The following is an 18,306-nucleotide window of genomic DNA, read 5'->3' on the forward strand; positions in this document are numbered from 1 at the left end:
TTTTTACGTTCCGGGCAAGCTAGGCTTCACCATAAGCCGTTGTTCCACCAGATCGAATAGTTAGGGCCTAAGAAGTGAACGCCAGAAGCATAAAATGCAATAAAAATACAACAGTGTTTCCATCGTATAACAGGATTAATTGCAACCAGTTTGAAAATGATGGTCATTTCTCCTTTCCGGGCAACCTATGCTTCACTCTAGGGCGTTGCGCCACTAGATCGAATAGCTAGGGCCTTAGAAGTCAACGCCAGAAGCATAAAATACAATATAAATACAACAGTTTTTCCATCGTATAAAACGAATAATTGCAACCAGTATGAAACTGATGGTCATTTCTACTTTCCGAGCAACCTAGACTTCACCCTAGGGCGTTGCTCCAATAGATTGAATAGTTAGGGCCTTAGAAGTCAACGCCAGAGGCATAAAATACAATATAAATACAACAGCTTTTCCATCGTATAAATCGAATAATTGCAACCAGTGTGAAAGTGATGGCCAATTCTACGTTCCGGGCAACCTAGGCTTCACTCTAGGGCGTTGCTCCACCAGATCGAATAGTCAGTGCCTTAGAAGTCAACGCCAGAAGCATAAAATACAATATAAATACAACAGTTTTTCCATCGTATGAAACAAACAATTGCAACCTGTATGAAACTTATGGTCATTTCTACTTTCCGAGCAACCAAGGCTTCACCCTAGGGCGTTGCTCCAACGGATTGAATAGTTAGGGCCTTAGAAGTCAACGCCCGAACCATAAAATGCAAAAAAAATGCAACAGTGTTTCCATCATATAACACGAATAAATGCAATCAGTTTGAAAGTGATGGTCAATTCTACGTTCCGGGCAACCTAGGTTTCACTTCAGGGCGTTGCTCCACCAGACCGAATAGTTACGGCCTAAGAAGTCAACGCCAGAAGCATAAAATACGATATAAATACAACAGCTTTTCCATCGTATAAAACGAATAATTGCAACCAGTGTGAAAGTAATGGTCATTTCTACGTTCCGAGCACCCTAGGTTTCACTCCAGAGCGCTACTCCACCAGACCGAATAGTTACGGCCTAAGAAGTCAACGCCAGAAGCATAAAGTACGATATAAATACAACAGCTTTTCCATCGTATAAAACGAATAATTGCAACCAGTGTGAAAGTAATGGTCATTTCTACGTTCCGAGCACCCTAGGCGTCTCTCTAGGGCGTTGCTCCACCACATCTATTAGCTACGGCCTTAGAAGTCAACGCCAGAGGCATAAAACACAATATAAATACAACAGCTTTTCCATCGTATAAAACGAATAATTGCAACCAGTCTGAAAGTTATGGTCATTTCTACATTCCGAGCAACCTAGGCTTCATTCTAGGGCGTTGCTCCACCAGATCGAATAGTTAGGTCCTTAGAAGTAAACGCAAGAAGCATAAAATAAGATATAGATACAACAGTTTTTCCATCGTATAACTGGATTAATAGCAACCAGTTTGAAAGTGATGGCCATTTCTCCTTTCCGGGCAACCTAGGCTACACTCTAGGGCGTTGCTCCACTAGATCGAATAGTTAGGGCCTTAGAAGTCAACGCCAGAGGCATAAAATACAATATAAATACAACAGCGTTTCCATCGTATAAAACGAATAATTGCAACCAGTTTGAAAGTGATGGTCATTTCTCCTTTCCGGGCAACCTAGGCTTCACTCTAGGGCGTTGCTCCACTAGACCGAATTGCTAGGGCCTTAGAAGTCAACGCCAGAAGCATAAAATAAAATATAAATTCAACAGTTTTTCCATCGTATAAAACGAATAATTGCAACCAGTGTGAAAGTGATGGCCAATTCTACGTTCCGGGCAACCTAGGCTTCACTCTAGGGCGTTGCTCCACCAGATCGAATAGTCAGTGCCTTAGAAGTCAACGCCAGAAGCATAAAATACAATATAAATACAACAGTTTTTCCATCATTTAACAGGAATAATTTCGACCAGTTTGAAAGTGATGGACAATTCTACGTTCCGGGCAACCTAGGCTTCACTCTAGGGCGCTGCTCCACCAGATCGAATAGTTAGTGCCTTAGAAGTCTACGCCAGAAGCATAAAATACAATATAAATACAACAGTTTTTCCATCGTATGAAACAAATAATTGCAACCAGTATGAAACATACGGTCATTTCTACTTTCCGAGCAACCTAGGCTTCACCCTAGGGCGTTGCTCCAACGGATTGAATAGTTAGGGCCTTTGAAGTCAACGCCCGAACCATAAAATGCAAAAAAAATACAACAGTGTTTCCATCATATAACAGCAATAATTGCAACCAGTTTGAAAGTGATGAACAATTATACGTTCCGGGCAACCTAGGTTTCACACCAGGGCGTTGCTCCACCAGACCGAATAGTTACGGCCGAAGAAGTCAACGCCAGAAGCATAAAATACAATATAAATACAACAGTTTTTCCATCGTATAAAACGAATAATTGCAACCAGTTTGAAAGTGATGGCCAATTCTACGTTCCGGGCAACCTAGACTTCACTCTAGGGCGTTGCTCCACCAGATCGAATAGTTGGTGCCGTAGAAGTCAACGCCAGAAGCATAAAATACAATATAAATACAGCAGTTTTTCCATCGTATGGAACAAATAATTGCAATCAGTATGAAACTTATGGTCATTTCTACTTTCCGAGCAACCTAGGCTTCACCCTAGGGCGTTGCTCCAACGGATTGAATAGTTAGCGCCTTAGAAGTCAACGCCCGAACCATAAAATGCAAAAAAAATACAACAGTGTTTCCATCATATAACAGGAATAATTGCAACCAGTTTGAAAGTGATGACCAATTCTACGTTCCGGGCAACCTAGGTTTCACTCCAGGGCGTTGCTCCACTAGACCGAATAGTTACTGCCTAAGAAGTCAACGCCAGACGCATAAAATACGATATAAATACAACAGCTTTTCCATCGTATAAAACGAATAATTGCAACCAGTGTGAAAGTAATGGTCATTTCTACGTTCCGAGCGCCCTAAGCGTCACTCTAGGGCGTTGCTCCACCACATCTAATAGCTACGGCCTTAGAAGTCAACGCCAGAGGCATAAAGTACAATATAACTACAAAGCGTTTCCATCGTATAAAACGAATAATTGCAACCAGTGTGAAAGTTATGGTCATTTCCACATTCCGAGCAACCTAGGCTTCACCCTAGGGCGTTGCTCCAACAGACTGATTAGTTAGGGCCTTAGAAGTCTACGCCCGAACCATAAAATGCTAAAAAAATACAACAGTGTTTCCATCATATAACAGGAATAATTTCGACCAGTTTGAAAGTGATGGCCAATTCTACGTTCCGGGCAACCTAGGCTTCACTCTAGGGCGTGGCTCCACCAGATCGAATAGTTAGTGCCATAGAAGTCAACGCCAGAAGCATAAAATACAATATAAATACAACAGTTTTTCCATCGTATGAAACAAATAATTGCAACCAGTATGAAACATATGGTCATTTCTACTTCCCGAGCGACCTAGGCTTCACCCTAGGGCGTTGCTCCAACGGATTGAATAGTTAGGGCCTAAGAAGTGAACACCAGAAGCATAAAATGCAATAAAAATACAACAGTTTTTCCAATGTATAACAGGATTAATTCCAACCAGTTTGAAAGTGATGGTCATTTCTCCTTTCCGGGCAACCTAGACTTCACTCTAGGGCGTTGCTCCACTAGATCGAATAGCTTGGGCCTTAGAAGTCAACGCCAGAAGCATAAAATGCAATATAAATACAACAGTTTTACCATCGTATAAAACGAATAATTGCAACCAGTATGAAACTGATGGTCATTTCTACTTTCCGAGCAACCTAGGCTTCACCCTAGGGCGTTGCTCGAACAGATTGAATAGTTAGGACCTTAGAAGTGAACGCCCGAACCATAAAATGCAAAAAAAATACAACAGTGTTTCCATCATATAACAGGAATAATTGCCTGCAGTTTGAAAGTGATAGCCAATTCTACGTTCCGGGCGACCTACGCTTCTCTCTAGGGCGTTGCTCCGCCAGATCGAATAGCTAGTGCCTTAGAAGTCAACGCCAGAAGCATAAAATACAATATAAGTACAACAGTTTTTCCATCGTATAAAACGAATTATTGCAACCAGTATGAAACTGATGGTCATTTCTACTTTCCGAGCAACCTAGGCTTCACCCTAGGGCGTTGCTCGAACAGATTGAATAGTTAGGGCCTTAGAAGTCAACGCGCGAAGCATAAAATGCAATAAAAATACAACAGTGTTTCCATCGTATAAAACGAATAATTGCAACCAGTAAGAAACTTATGGTCATTTCTACTTTCCGAGCAACCTAGGCTTCACCCTAGGGCGTTGCTCCAACGGATTGAATAGTTAGGGCCTAAGAAGTGAACACCAGAAGCATAAAATGCAATAAAAATACAACAGTGTTTCCATCATATAACAGGAATAATTGCATGCAGTTTGAAAGTGATAGCCAATTCTACGTTCCGGGCGACCTACGCTTCTCTCTAGGGCGTTGCTCCGCCAGATCGAATAGCTAGTGCCTTAGAAGTCAACGCCAGAAGCATAAAATACAATATAAGTACAACAGTTTTTCCATCGTATAAAACGAATAATTGCAACCAGTATCAAACTTATGGTCATTTCTACTTTCCGAGCAACCTAGGCTTCACCCTAGGGCGTTGCTCCAACAGATTGATTAGTTAGGGCCTTAGAAGTCTGCGCCCGAACCATAAAATGCAAAAAAAATACAACAGTGATTCCATCATTTAACAGGAATAATTTCGACCAGTTTGAAAGTCATGGCCAACTCTACGTTCCGGGCAACTTAGGCTTCACTCTAGGGCCTTGCTCCAACAGATTGAATAGTTAGGGCCTTAGAAGTCAACGCCCGACCCATAACATGCAAAAAAAATACACCAGTGTTTCCATCATATATCAGGAATAACTGCAACCAGTTTGAAAGTGATGGCCAATGCTACGTTCCGGACAACCTAGGTTTCACTCCATGGCGTTGCTCCACCAGACCGAATAGTTACGGCCTAAGAAGTCAACGCCAGAAGCATAAAATACGATATAAGTACAACATCATTTCCATCGTATAAAACGAATAATTGCAACCAGTATGAAACTTATGGTCATTTCTACTTTCCGAGCAACCTAGGCTTCACCCTAGGGCGTTGCTCCAACGGATTGAATAGTTAGGGCATTAGAAGTCAACGCCCGAACCATAAAATGCAAAAAAAATACAACAGTGTTTCCATCATAGAACAGCAATAATTGCAACCAGTTTGAAAGTGATGGCCAATTCTACGTTCCGGGAAACCTAGGTTTCACTCCATGGCGTTGCTCCACCAGACTGAATAGTTACGGCCTAAGAAGTCAACGGCAGAAGCATAAAATACGATATAAATACAACAGCTTTTCAATCGTATAAAACGAATAATTGCAACCAGTATGAAACTTATGGTCATTTCTACTTACCGACCAAGCTAGGCTTCACCCTAGGGCGTTGCTCCAACGGATTGAATAGTTAGGGCCGTAGAAGTCAACGACCGAACCATAAAATGCAAAAAAAATACAACAGGGTTTCCATCATATAACATGAATAATTGCAACCAATTTGGAAAGTGATGGCCAATTCTACGTTCCGGGCAACCTAGGCTTCACTCTAGGGCGTTGCTCCACCAGATCGAGTAGTTAGCGCCTTAAAAGTCAACGCCAGAAGCATAAAATACAATATAAATACAACAGCTTTTCCATCGTTTAAAACGATTGATTGCGACCAGTATGAAACTTATGGTCATTTCTACTTTCCGAGCAACCTAGGCTTCACCCTAGGGCGTTGCTCCCACAGATTGAATAGTTAGGGCCTTAGAAGTCTACGCCCGAACCATAAAATGCAAAAAAAATACAACAGTGTTTCCATCATATAACAGGAATAATTGCAACCAATTTGGAAAGTGATGGCCAATTCTACGTTCCGGGCAACCTAGGCTTCACTCTAGGGCGTTGCTCCACCAGATCGAATAGTTAGTGCCTTAGAAGTCAACGCCAGAAACATAAAATACAATATAAATACAACAGTTTTTCCATCGTATAAAACGAATAATTGCAACCAGTTTGAAAGTGATGGCCAATTCTACGTTCCGGGCAACCTACACTTCACTCTAGGGCGTTGCTCCACCAGATCGAATAGTTGGTGCCGTAGAAGTCAACGCCAGAAGCATAAAATACAATACAAATACAACAGTTTTTCCATCGTATGGAACAAATAATTGCAATCAGTATGAAACTTATGGACATTTCTACTTTCCGAGCAACCTAGGCTTCACCCTAGGGCGTTGCTCCAACGGATTGAATAGTTAGGGCCTTGGAAGTCAACGCCCGAACCATAAAATGCAAAAAAAATACAACAGTGTTTCCATCATATAACAGGAATAATTGCAACCAGTTTGAAAGTGATGGCCAATTCTACGTTCCGGGCAACCTAGGTTTCACCCCAGGGCGTTGCTCCACTAGACCGAATAGTTACGGCCTAAGAAGTCAACGCCAGAAGCATAAAATACGATATAAATACAACAGCTTTTCCATCGTATAAAACGAATAATTGCAACCAGTGTGAAAGTAATGGTCATTTCTACGTTCCGAGCGCCCTAAGCGTCACTCTAGGGCGTTGCTCCACCACATCTAATAGCTACGGCCTTAGAAGTCAACGCCAGAGGCATAAAGTACAATATAACTACAAAGCGTTTCCATCGTATAAAACGAATAATTGCAACCAGTGTGAAAGTTATGGACATTTCCACATTCCGAGCAACCTAGGCTTCACCCTAGGGCGTTATTCCAACAGATTGATTAGTTAGGGCCTTAGAAGTCTACGCCCGAACCATAAAATGCAAAAAAAATACAACAGTGTTTCCATCATATAACAGGAATAATTTCGACCAGTTTGAAAGTGATGGCCAATTCTACGTTCCGGGCAACCTAGGCTTCACTCTAGGGCGTGGCTCCACCAGATCGAATAGTTAGTGCCATAGAAGTCAACGCCAGAAGCATAAAATACAATATAAATACAACAGTTTTTCCATCGTATGAAACAAATAATTGCAACCAGTATGAAACATATGGTCATTTCTACTTTCCGAGCAACCTAGGCTTCACCCTAGGGCGTTGCTCCAACGGATTGAATAGTTAGGGCCTAAGAAGTGAACACCAGAAGCATAAAATGCAATAAAAATACAACAGTTTTTCCAATGTATAACAGGATTAATTGCAACCAGTTTGAAAGTGATGGTCATTTCTCCTTTCCGGGCAACCTAGACTTCACTCTAGGGCGTTGCTCCACTAGATCGAATAGCTAGGGCCTTAGAAGTCAACGCCAGAAGCATAAAATACAATAAAATACAACAGTTTTTCCATCGTATAAAACGAATAATTGCAACCAGCGTGAAACTGATGGACATTTCTACTTTTCGAGCAACCTAGGTTTCACCCTAGGGCGTTGCTCCAACAGATTGAATAGTTGGGGCCTTAGAAGTCAACGCGCGAAGCATAAAATGCAATAAAAATACAACAGTGTTTCCATCGTATAAAACGAATAATTGCAACCAGTAAGAAACTTATGGTCATTTCTACTTTCCGAGCAACCTAGGCTTCACCCTAGGGCGTTGCTCCAACGGATTGAATAGTTAGGGCCTAAGAAGTGAACACCAGAAGCATAAAATGCAATAAAAATACAACAGTGTTTCCATCATATAACAGGAATAATTGCATGCAGTTTGAAAGTGATAGCCAATTCTACGTTCCGGGCGACCTACGCTTCTCTCTAGGGCGTTGCTCCGCCAGATCGAATAGCTAGTGCCTTAGAAGTCAACGCCAGAAGCATAAAATACAATATAAGTACAACAGTTTTTCCATCGTATAAAACGAATAATTGCAACCAGTATCAAACTTATGGTCATTTCTACTTTCCGAGCAACCTAGGCTTCACCCTAGGGCGTTGCTCCAACAGATTGATTAGTTAGGGCCTTAGAAGTCTGCGCCCGAACCATAAAATGCAAAAAAAATACAACAGTGATTCCATCATTTAACAGGAATAATTTCGACCAGTTTGAAAGTCATGGCCAACTCTACGTTCCGGACAACTTAGGCTTCACTCTAGGGCCTTGCTCCAACAGATTGAATAGTTAGGGCCTTAGAAGTCAACGCCCGAACCATAACATGCAAAAAAAATACACCAGTGTTTCCATCATATATCAGGAATAACTGCAACCAGTTTGAAAGTGATGGCCAATGCTACGTTCCGGACAACCTAGGTTTCACTCCATGGCGTTGCTCCACCAGACCGAATAGTTACGGCCTAAGAAGTCAACGCCAGAAGCATAAAATACGATATAAGTACAACAGCATTTCCATCGTATAAAACGAATAATTGCAACCAGTATGAAACTTATGGTCATATCTACTTTCCGAGCAACCTAGGCTTCACCCTAGGGCGTTGCTCCAACGGATTGAATAGTTAGGGCATTAGAAGTCAACGCCCGAACCATAAAATGCAAAAAAAATACAACAGTGTTTCTATCATAGAACAGCAATAATTGCAACCAGTTTGAAAGTGATGGCCAATTCTACGTTCCGGGAAACCTAGGTTTCACTCCATGGCGTTGCTCCACCAGACTGAATAGTTACGGCCTAAGAAGTCAACGGCAGAAGCATAAAATACGATATAAATACAACAGCTTTTCAATCGTATAAAACGAATAATTGCAACCAGTATGAAACTTATGGTCATTTCTACTTACCGACCAAGCTAGGCTTCACCCTAGGGCGTTGCTCCAACGGATTGAATAGTTAGGGCCGTAGAAGTCAACGACCGAACCATAAAATGCAAAAAAAATACAACAGGGTTTCCATCATATAACAGGAATAATTGCAACCAATTTGGAAAGTGATGGCCAATTCTACGTTCCGGGCAACCTAGGCCTCACTCTAGGGCGTTGCTCCACCAGATCGAGTAGTTAGCGCCTTAAAAGTCAACGCCAGAAGCATAAAATACAATATAAATACAACAGCTTTTCCATCGTTTAAAACGATTGATTGCGACCAGTATGAAACTTATGGTCATTTCTACTTTCCGAGCAACCTAGGCTTCACCCTAGGGCGTTGCTCCCACAGATTGAATAGTTAGGGCCTTAGAAGTCTACGCCCGAAACATAAAATGCAAAAAAAATACAACTGTGTTTCCATCATATAACAGGAATAATTGCGACCAGTTTGAAAGTGATGGACAAGTCTACGTTCCGGGCAACCTAGGCTTCACTCTAGGGCGTTGCTCCAACAGATCGAATAGTAAGTGCCTTAGAAGTCAACGCCAGAAGCATAAAATACAATATAAATACAACAGCTTTTCCATCGTATAAAACGAATAATTGCAACCAGTATGAAACTTATGGTCATTTCTACTTTCCGAGCAACCTAGGCCTCACCCTAGGGCGTTGCTCCAACATTTTGATTAGTTAGGGCCTTAGAAGTCTACGCCCGAACCATAAAATGCAAAAAAAATACAACAGTGTTTCCATCATTTAACAGGAATAATTGCAACCTGTTTGAAAGTGATGGCCAATTCTACGTTCCGGGCAACCTAGGTTTCATTCCAGGGCGTTGCTCCACCAGACCGAATAGTTACGGCCTAAGAAGTCAACGCCAGAAGCATAAAATACGATATAAATACAACAGCTTTTCCATCGTATAAAACGAATAATTGCAACCAGTGTGAAAGTTATGGTCATTTCTACATTCCGAGCAACCTAGGCTTCACCCTAGGCCGTTGTGCCACCAGATCGAATAGTTAGGGCCTAAGAAGTGAACGCCAGAAGCATAAAATACAATATAAATACAACAGTTTTTCCATCGTATAAAACGAATAATTGCAACCAGTATGAAACTGATGGTCATTTCTACTTTCCGAGCAAGCTAGGCTTCACCATAGGGCGTTGCTCCAACAGATTGAATAGTTAGGACCTTAGAAGTGAACGCCCGAACCATAAATTGCAAAAAAAATACAACAGTGTTTCCATCATATAACAGGAATAATTGCAACCAGTTTGAAAGTGATAGCCAATTCTACGTTCCGGGCAACCTAGGCTTCTCTCTAGGGTGTTGCTCCACCAGATCGAATAGATAGTGCCTTAGAAGTCAACGCCAGAGGCATAAAATACAATATAAATACAACAGCGTTTCCATCGTATAAAACGAATAATTGCAACCAGTGTGAAAGTTATGGTCATTTCCACATTCCGAGTAACCTAGGCTTCACTCTAGGGCGTTGCTCCACCAGATCGAATAGTTAGGTCCTTAGAAGTAAACGGCAGAAGCATTAAATACGATATAAATACAACAGCTTTTCCATCGTATAAAAGCATTAATTGCAACCAGTTTGAACGTGATGCTCATTTCTCCCTTCCGGGCAACCTAGGCTGCACTCTAGGGCGTTGCTCCACTAGATCGAACAGCTAGGGCCTTAGAAGTCAACGCCAGAAGCATAAAATACAATATAAATACAACAGTTTTTCCATCGCATAAAACGAATAATTGCAACCAGTATGAAACTGATGGTCATTTCTACTTTCCGAGCAACCTAGGCTTCACCCTAGGGCGTTTTTCCCACAGATTGAATAGTTAGGGCCTTAGAAGTCTACGCCCGAACCATAAAATGCAAAAAAAATACAACAGTGTTTCTATCATATAACAGGAATAATTGCGACCAGTTTGAAAGTGATGGACAATTCTACGTTCCGGGCAACCTAGACTTCACTCTAGGGCGTTGCTCCACCAGATCGAATAGTTAGTGCCTTAGAAGTCAACGCCAGAAGCATAAAATACGATATAAATACAACAGCGTTTGCATCGTATAAAACGAATAATTGCAACCAGTGTGAAAGTTATGGTCATTTCTACATTCCGAGCAGCCTAGGATCCACTCTAGGGCGTTGCTCCACCAGATCGAATAGCTAGGTCCTTAGAAGTAAACGCCAGAAGCATAAAATACGATATAAATACAACAGCGTTTGCATCGTATAAAACGAATAATTGCAACCAGTGTGAAAGATATGGTCATTTCTACATTCCGAGCAACCTAGGATCCACTCTAGGGCGTTGCTCCACCAGATCGAATAGTTAGGTCCTTAGAAGTAAACGCCAGAAGCATAAAATACGATATAAATACAACAGTTTTTCCATCGTATAAAACGAATAATTGCAACCAGCGTGAAACTGATGGACATTTCTACTTTTCGAGCAACCTAGGTTTCACCCTAGGGCGTTGCTCCAACAGATTGAATAGTTGGCGCCTTAGAAGTCAACGCCCGAAGCATAAAATGCAATAAAAATACAACAGTGTTTCCATCGTATAAAACGAATAATTGAAACCAGTACGAAACTTATGGTCATTTCTACTTTCCGAGCAACCTAGGCTTCACCCTAGTGCGTTGCTCCAACAGATTGAATAGTTAGGGCCGTAGAAGTCAACGACCGAACCATAAAATGCAAAAAAAATACAACAGTGTTTCCATCATATAACAGGAATAATTGCAACCAATTTGGAAAGTGAAGGCCAATTCTACGTTCCGGGCAACCTAGGCTTCACTCTAGGGCGTTGCCCCACCAGATCGAGTAGTTAGTGCCTTAAAAGTCAACGCCAGAAGCATAAAATACAATATAAATACAACAGCTTTTCCATCGTTTAAAACGAATAATTGCGACCAGTATGAAACTTATGGTCATTCCTACTTTCCGAGCAACCTAGGCTTCACCCTAGGGCGTTGTTCCCACAGATTGTATAGTTAGGGCCTTAGAAGTCTACGCCCGAACCATAAAATGCAAAAAAAAATACAACAGTGTTTCCATCATATAACAGGAATAATTGCGACCAGTTTGAAAGTGATGGACAAGTCTACGTTCCGGGCAACCTAGGCTTCACTCTAGGGCGTTGCTCCAACAGATCGAATAGCTAGTGCCTTAGAAGTCAACGCCAGAAGCATAAAATACAATATAAATACAACAGCTTTTCCATCGTATAAAACGAGTAATTGCAACCAGTATGAAACTTATGGTCATTTCTACTTTCCGAGCAACCTAGGCTTCATCCTAGGGCGTTGCTCCAACGGATTGAATAGTTAGGGCCTTAGAAGTAAACGCCAGAAGCATAAAATACGATATAAATACAACAGCTTTTCCATCGTATAAAAGAATTAATTGCAACCAGTTTGAACGTGATGCTCATTTCTCCCTTCCGGGCAACCTAGGCTGCACTCTAGGGCGTTGCTCCACTAGATCGAACAGCTAGGGCCTTAGAAGTCAACGCCAGAAGCATAAAATACAATATAAATACAACAGTTTTTCCATAGTATAAAACGAATAATTGCAACCAGTATGAAACTGATGGTCATTTCTGCTTTCCGAGCAACCTAGGCTTCACCCTAGGGCGTTGCTCCAACAGATTGAATAGTTAGGGCCTTAGAAGTCAACGCCCGATCCATAAAATGCAAAAAAAATACAACAGTGTTTCCATCATATATCAGGAATAATTGCAACCAGTTTGAAAGTGATGGCCAATTCTACGTTCCGGGCAACCTAGGTTTCACTCCAGGGCGTTGCTCCACCAGACCGAATAGTTACGGCCTAAGAAGTCAACGCCAGAAGCATAAAATACGATATAAATACAACAGCTTTTCCATCGTATAAAACGAATAATTGCAACCAGTGTGAAAGTAATGGTCATTTCTACGTTCCGAGCACCCTAGGCGTCTCTCTAGGGCGTTGCTCCACCACATCTAATAGCTACGGCCTTAGAAGTCAACGCCAGAGGCATTAAATACAATTTAAATACAACAGCTTTTCCATCGTATAAAACGAATAATTGCAACCAGTGTGAAAGTTATGGTCATTTCTACATTCCGAGCAACCTAGGCTTCATTCTAGGGCGTTGCTCCATCTGATCGAATAGTTAGGTCCTTAGAAGTAAACGCCAGAAGCATAAAATACGATATAAATACAACAGCTTTTCCATCGTATAAAAGGAATAATTGCAAACAGTGTGAAAGTAATGGTCATTTCTACGTTCCGGGCAACCTAGGCTTCACCCTACGGCGTTGTTACACCAGATCGAATAGTTAGGGCCTAAGAAGTGAACGCCAGAAGCATAAAATACAATATAAATACAACAGCGTCTGCATCGTATAAAACGAATAATTGCAACCAGTGTGAAAGTTATGGTCATTTCTACATTCCGAGCAACCTAGGATCCACTCTAGGGCGATGCTCCACAAGATCGAATAGTTAGGTCCTTAGAATTAAACGCCAGAAGCATAAAATACGATATAAATACAACAGCGTTTCCATCGCATAAAACGAATAATTGCAACCAGTGTAAAAGTTATGGTCATTTCTACATTCCGAGCAACCTAGGATCCACTCTAGGGCGTAGCTCCACCAGATCGAATAGTTAGGTCCTTAGATGTCAACGCCAGAGGCATAAAATACGATATAAATACAACAGCTTTTCCATCGTATAAAAGCATTAATTGCAACCAGTTTGAACGTGATGCTCATTTCTCCCTTCCGGGCAACCTAGGCTTCACTCTAGGGCGTTGCTCCACTAGATCGAATAGCTAGGGCCTTAGAAGTCAACGCCAGAAGCATAAAATACAATATAAATACAACAGTTTTTCCATCGTATAAAACGAATAATTGCAACCAGCATGAAACTTATGGTCATTTCTACTTTCCGAGCAACCTAGGCTTCACCCTAGGGCGTTGCTCCAACGGATTGAATAGTTAGGGCCTTAGAAGTCAACGCCCGAACCATAAAATGCAAAAAAAATACAACAGTATTTCCATCATATAACAGGAATAATTGCAACCAGTTTGAAAGTGATGGCCAATTCTACGTTCCGGGCAACCTAGGCTTCACTCCAGGGCGTTGCTCCACCAGACCGAATAGTTACGGCATTAGAAGTCAACGCCAGAAGCATAAAATACAATATAAATACAACAGTTTTTCCATCGTATAAAACGAATAATTGCAACCAGTATGAAACTTATGGTCGGTTCTACTTTCCGAGCAATCTAGGCTTCACCCTAGGGCGTTGCTCCAACGGATAGAATAGTTAGGGCCTTAGAAGTCAACGCCCGAACAATAAAATGCAAAAAAAATACAACAGTGTTTCCATCATATAACAGGAATAATTGCAACCTGTTTGAAAGTGATGGCCAATTCTACGTTCCGGGCAACCTAGGCTTCACTCTAGGGCGTTGCTCCACTAGATCGAATAGCTAGGGCCTTAGAAGTCAACGCCAGAAGCATAAAATACAATAAAATACAACAGTTTTTCCATCGTATAAAACGAATAATTGCAACCAGCGTGAAACTGATGGACATTTCTACTTTTCGAGCAACCTAGGTTTCACCCTAGGGCGTTGCTCCAACAGATTGAATAGTTGGGGCCTTAGAAGTCAACGCCCGAAGCATAAAATGCAATAAAAATACAACAGTGTTTCCATCGTATAAAACGAATAATTGAAACCAGTACGAAACTTATGGTCATTTCTACTTTCCGAGCAACCTAGGCTTCACCCTAGTGCGTTGCTCCAACGGATTGAATAGTTAGGGCCGTAGAAGTCAACGACCGAACCATAAAATGCAAAAAAAATACAACAGTGTTTCCATCATATAACAGGAATAATTGCAACCAATTTGGAAAGTGAAGGCCAATTCTACGTTCCGGGCAACCTAGGCTTCACTCTAGGGCGTTGCCCCACCAGATCGAGTAGTTAGTGCCTTAAAAGTCAACGCCAGAAGCATAAAATACAATATAAATACAACAGCTTTTCCATCGTTTAAAACGAATAATTGCGACCAGTATGAAACTTATGGTCATTTCTACTTTCCGAGCAACCTAGGCTTCACCCTAGGGCGTTGCTCCCACAGATTGTATAGTTAGGGCCTTAGAAGTCTACGCCCGAACCATAAAATGCAAAAAAAATACAACAGTGTTTCCATCATATAACAGGAATAATTGCGACCAGTTTGAAAGTGATGGACAATTCTACGTTCCGGGCAACCTAGGCTTCACTCTAGGGCGTTGCTCCAACAGATCGCATAGTTAGTGCCTTAGAAGTCAACGCTAGAAGCATAAAACACAATATAAATACAACAGCTTTTCCATCGTATAAAACGAATAATTGCAACCAGTATGAAACTTATGGTCATTTCTACTTTGCGAGCAACCTAGGCTTCACCCTAGGGCGTTGCTCCCACAGATTGAATAGTTAGGGCCTTAGAAGTCTACGCCCGAAACATAAAATGCAAAAAAAAATACAACAGTGTTTCCATCATATTACAGGAATAATTGCGACCAGTTTGAAAGTGATGGACAAGTCTACGTTCCGGGCAACCTAGGCTTCACTCTAGGGCGTTGCTCCAACAGATCGAATAGTTAGTGCCTTAGAAGTCAACGCCAGAAGCATAAAATACAATATAAATACAACAGCTTTTCCATCGTATAAAACGAATAATTGCAACCAGTATGAAACTTATGGTCATTTCTACTTTCCGAGCAACCTAGGCTTCATCCTAGGGCGTTGCTCCAACGGATTGAATAGTTAGGGCCTTAGAAGTAAACGCCAGAAGCATAAAATACGATATAAATACAACAGCTTTTCCATCGTATAAAAGAATTAATTGCAACCAGTTTGAACGTGATGCTCATTTCTCCCTTCCGGGCAACCTAGGCTTCACTCTAGGGCGTTGCTCCACTAGATCGAACAGCTAGGGCCTTAGAAGTCAACGCCAGAAGCATAAAATACAATATAAATACAACAGTTTTTCCATCGTATAGAACGAATAATTGCAACCAGTATGAAACTGATGGTCATTTCTGCTTTCCGAGCAACCTAGGCTTCACCCTAGGGCGTTGCTCCAACAGATTGAATACTTAGGGCCTTAGAAGTCAACGCCCGATCCATAAAATGCAAAAAAAATACAACAGTGTTTCCATCATATAACAGGAATAATTGCAACCAATTTGGAAAGTGAAGGCCAATTCTACGTTCCGGGCAACCTAGGCTTCACTCTAGGGCGTTGCCACACCAGATCGAGTAGTTAGTGCCTTAAAAGTCAACGCCAGAAGCATAAAATACAATATAAATACAACAGCTTTTCCATAGTTTAAAACGAATAATTGCGACCAGTATGAAACTTATGGTCATTTCTACTTTATGAGCAACCTAGGCTTCACCCTAGGGCGTTGCTCCCACAGATTGAATAGTTAGGGCCTTAGAAGTCTACGCCCGAAACATAAAATGCAAAAAAAAATACAACAGTGTTTCCATCATATAACAGGAATAATTGCGACCAGTTTGAAACTGATGGTCATTTCTGCTTTCCGAGCAACCTAGGCTTCACCCTAGGGCGTTGCTCCAACAGATTGAATAGTTAGGGCCTTAGAAGTCAACGCCCGATCCATATAATGCAAAAAAAATACAACAGTGTTTCCATCATATATCAGGAATAATTGCAACCAGTTTGAAAGTGATGGCCAATTCTACGTTCCGGGCAACCTAGGTTTCACTCCAGGGCGTTGCTCCACCAGACCGAATAGTTACGGCCTAAGAAGTCAACGCCAGAAGCATAAAATACGATATAAATACAACAGTTTTTCCATCGTATAAAGCGAATAATTGCAACCAGTATGAAACTTATGGTCGGTTCTACTTTCCGCGCAATCTAGGCTTCACCCTAGGGCGTTGCTCCAACGGATAGAATAGTTAGGGCCTTAGAAGTCAACGCCCGAACAATAAAATGCAAAAAAAATACAACAGTGTTTCCATCATATAACAGGAATAATTGCAACCAATTTGGAAAGTGAAGGCCAATTCTACGTTCCGGGCAACCTAGGCTTCACTCTAGGGCGTTGCCCCACCAGATCGAGTAGTTAGTGCCTTAAAAGTCAACGCCAGAAGCATAAAATTCAATATAAATACAACAGCTTTTCCATCGTTTAAAACGAATAATTGCGACCAGTATGAAACTTATGGTCATTTCTACTTTCCGAGCAACCTAGGCTTCACCCTAGGGCGTTGCTCCCACAGATTGTATAGTTAGGGCCTTAGAAGTCTACGCCCGAACCATAAAATGCAAAAAAAATACAACAGTGTTTCCATCATATAACAGGAATAATTGCGACCAGTTTGAAAGTGATGGACAATTCTACGTTCCGGGCAACCTAGGCTTCACTCTAGGGCGTTGCTCCAACAGATCGCATAGTTAGTGCCTTAGAAGTCAACGCTAGAAGCATAAAACACAATATAAATACAACAGCTTTTCCATCGTATAAAACGAATAATTGCAACCAGTATGAAACTTATGGTCATTTCTACTTTGCGAGCAACCTAGGCTTCACCCTAGGGCGTTGCTCCCACAGATTGAATAGTTAGGGCCTTAGAAGTCTACGCCCGAAACATAAAATGCAAAAAAAAATACAACAGTGTTTCCATCATATAACAGGAATAATTGCGACCAGTTTGAAAGTGATGGACAAGTCTACGTTCCGGGCAACCTAGGCTTCACTCTAGGGCGTTGCTCCACCAGATCGAATAGTTACGTCCTTAGAAGTAAACGCCAGAGGCATAAAATACGATATAAATACAACAGCGTTTGCATCGTATAAAACGAATAATTGCAACCAGTGTGAAAGTTATGGTCATTTCTACATTCCGAGCAGCCTAGGATCCACTCTAGGGCGTTGCTCCACCAGATCGAATAGCTAGGTCCTTAGAAGTAAACGCCAGAAGCATAAAATACGATATAAATACAACAGCTTTTCCATCGTATAAAAGGATTAATTGCAACCAGTTTGAACGTGATGGTCATTTCTCCCTTCCGGGCAACCTAGGCTTCACTCTAGGGCGTTGTTCCACCAGATCGAATAGTTAGGGCCTAAGAAGTGAACGCCAGAAGCATAAAATGCAATAAAAATACAACAGTTTTTCCAATGTATAACTGGATTAATTGCAACCAGTTTGAAAGTGATGGTCATTTCTCCTTTCCGGGCAACCCAGGCTTCACTCTAGGGCGTTGCTCCACTAGATCGAATAGCTAGGGCCTTAGAAGTCAACGCTAGAAGCATAAAATACAATATAAATACAACAGTTTTTCCACCGTATAAAACGAATAATTGGAACCAGTATGTAACTTATGGTCATTTCTACTTTCCGAGCAACCTAGGCTTCACCCTAGGGCG

This window comes from Calliopsis andreniformis, unplaced genomic scaffold (assembly GCF_051401765.1).
Source record: "Calliopsis andreniformis isolate RMS-2024a unplaced genomic scaffold, iyCalAndr_principal scaffold0007, whole genome shotgun sequence".
Classification (NCBI taxonomy): domain Eukaryota; kingdom Metazoa; phylum Arthropoda; class Insecta; order Hymenoptera; family Andrenidae; genus Calliopsis; species Calliopsis andreniformis.